Below are 2,879 nucleotides of genomic sequence, written 5' to 3'. Positions count from 1 at the left end.
ATGTGTATAAGAGACAGGGCTCCTCTTGAGGGGGGTGGAAGGGGTTTCCTCCTGCTCCACATACCGCCTCTAGGAGGAGTCACTGCAGCCCGGGCCTGCAACAACCCCCCTATCGCTGCCGCCCTCCCAGACATCGCGCCGCTCCTCCTTGCCCGGGCCCCAGGGCTGCTGCTGCCGCCTTCCCACAGGCACCCCCTCCCCGCCTCTTCCATCCCTCCCCACCCCACGCACGCTCGGGAGAGAAAGGGCTCCCCTGACCCCAGTCCCCAGGAGCCGCTGGGCTTGCATTAGTTGGGAGCATAAAGGAAGAAAGCCCGGCTTCCCATCCTTATCCCTGCCCACGGGATGAAGGAGTTTGGAGCCGGAGAGGTTTCAAGGGAGTTCCAGCTTGGGCTAACGCTCGGGGATGGCTTTTGCGCGGTCCTCCGCCCACCCTGCCCGGTTTTTGTTAGGAAAGGAGCCGCCCATCCCTATATCCCTTAGGCAAGGTGACCCGCCCGTCTTGGTAGAGTGCATCTAATCCAAATATTCCGGCATCCCCAAACTGGTTTAAGACGGCTGTAACAAAGAGTACCGGCAGCTCTTTGTGTCTTGTTGCATTGGAGGGTTTAAGGCGTTCGCAAGCTTTTCAACTCGGCCACGAGGGCTGCAAACTTAACTTGCTTTCTAAATGAGAGCTGAATGTTTTCTTTCCCCCACAGTTGCACGGATTTGAGAGCTTGAGCTCTAAGATATGCACTAAGCGATTGTATTACGAGTCTCACAGTATGTCTGTTGGCAGCGCCAAATACGTGACTGATGCAAACAAAACAGTGCAGGGTTACACCTCTTAAACTGACCTCGTGGATATTTTTACACAGAATTGGGTTTATATCATCATTCCTGTACGAACATCTTACATCGCTGTGCTGATTTCATCTGAAAGATCTTTGGGGGCGATTGTAGCGCGGTAGGAGATACAGTTTAACCCAGAGCACTCCATCTCGTGTGCCACATTACTTTAGGAGGGTGGCTGGGAACAACAGAACCAAGTGATAAAAAGAAGCCCCCATCGTGCTTTCAGCTATCCCTTTGTCGCTGAAAAAAAAAAAAAAAAAAAAAAAAAAAAAAAAAAAAAAAAAAAAAAAAAACACTGTCTTCCTGGACTAGTAAACTTTTGTGTCTGTATAGACTTGCATTTGGTAAGGAAAAATGTGATCAAGTATTCCTTCAGGTTGTACTCAGTGTGGACCACACCATCTCCCAAAGAAAGCGGGCGTGAGTTGAGAACTCAGGGTTTTCTCAGCTGCTCAGCGACCCCGGGTGAAGCATTTCACTAACCAAGGCTCTATTTTGACTGCCATTAAAATGGAAATCAAGATACCTTTCCTCTTCTTGAGCAAGCCATTCAATGAGTAAGAGATCTAAGCATTTCTGTGGATTAAGGCTTTGGAGTCTATTCCCTTTCCCATTTCTTCTTGAAAGCGAGGTCAAAATTCTTTGAAACCATGGAAGAAAAACTCATGTGTATGAATTTGAATTATTTTACATGTAAGGGGAAGTCTTAACTTCAATCTTCCCTGTTGAGACTTTGAACTTAGCAAAGGAAAAAGATATCTGTAGGATTCTAAGTGTATTGAACCATATTGGGAGGGTAGGAGGAATACGAAGAAGATTTTCAAAGCGTAAACATGAACAACAATGTATATAAAACCCATGTGAAAAAGGAGGAAGAGCATTTACATTTTTCTGCTTCTAGATACAAATAATTGCATCCAATAATCCTATCAGTCATGCATGTGGTACATAGCTTTGTAATTAAAAATAATTTGAGATGACACAGGATATGTATCACAAATTTTTGAAGAAGTCCCCAGTTTGTTACAGATTAACATCAGATAGTTGCTGTGTGATAACAGCGCAAATGTGTAGGAGGTATTTAAAGGAAAAAATTATGTCTTCTATGCGAGACAAACTTTCAACATTAGGACAACTCATTCTGTTTACATAAACATTTTTCTGTTTATAAACAACAATCTCCTTACATGCAAGCATCTTTTCAGCTTTAATTTTGTGTTTTTCACATCCACCACGTAGGTATGTGCCTTTCAGACGGATCAGGTGAAATAACCTGATGTAAGGGTGGGGCTCCTCCTCACATTTGCCTTTCATAGTATAACGTCATGTCCAGTGAGTCGGGGCTGCGGCCTCCTAATACAGCTTTGGTGTTCCCCGAAATAAGAATCTAATTCCCTCAATTTCTTCTTGATCACCCACACCAGCTTGCTACCAGTTTTCACATGGTCAGTAAGAACAGTACACCCCTGTGCTGCTGGCGGCAGAGCAGGTGTCAGAGAAGGGATCTCCCGTTTTGCAACTGGTTTCTGCTATTGCTTATGTTATTGCTGGGGGGTTGCAGCCTGGGCAGAGTGTCTGTATTCGGGGAGCAGCATCGGCATGGGAAAAGCTGGATGCTTGGCTGCCCTTGCGATGGCTAAGGAATGGCCATCAGCTCACAAACTAACGCAGCCTCCCCGCAGTAGGAGACTGAAGGAAGTGGGAGTGCTTGGAGAGGTGTGAGAGAGGAGGTGGTCAAAAACCTGGATAGTGTACCATGGGGCTTAAATTATTTTTTTTTAAGTCAGCCATAGATGTCTGATTTTTAATGCCATTTTTCCTGCTTTTGTGGTTAACTATCCCACTATAAATTTCACCTCCGTATCTCCAGCAGATACAGTTCATCCTTAACTTAAATGGTAACAGCATTATATGTATGTTTTATGTTGCTTCAAGTATTTCTGGAAGATTCTGAATTGCCCTGAGACATGAGAACAAACCATTTTTGAGCAGAATAGAACAGGGCAAGGCAGCATTTGAACAGAGAGTTACCACATGTAAAC

The sequence above is a fragment of the Athene cunicularia genome (assembly GCF_003259725.1).
Source record: "Athene cunicularia isolate RWA chromosome 6 unlocalized genomic scaffold, athCun1 chr6_part2, whole genome shotgun sequence".
Lineage (NCBI taxonomy): Eukaryota > Metazoa > Chordata > Aves > Strigiformes > Strigidae > Athene > Athene cunicularia.
The sequence above is the reverse complement of the archived record's forward strand: the minus strand, read 5'-3'. Positions refer to the sequence as shown.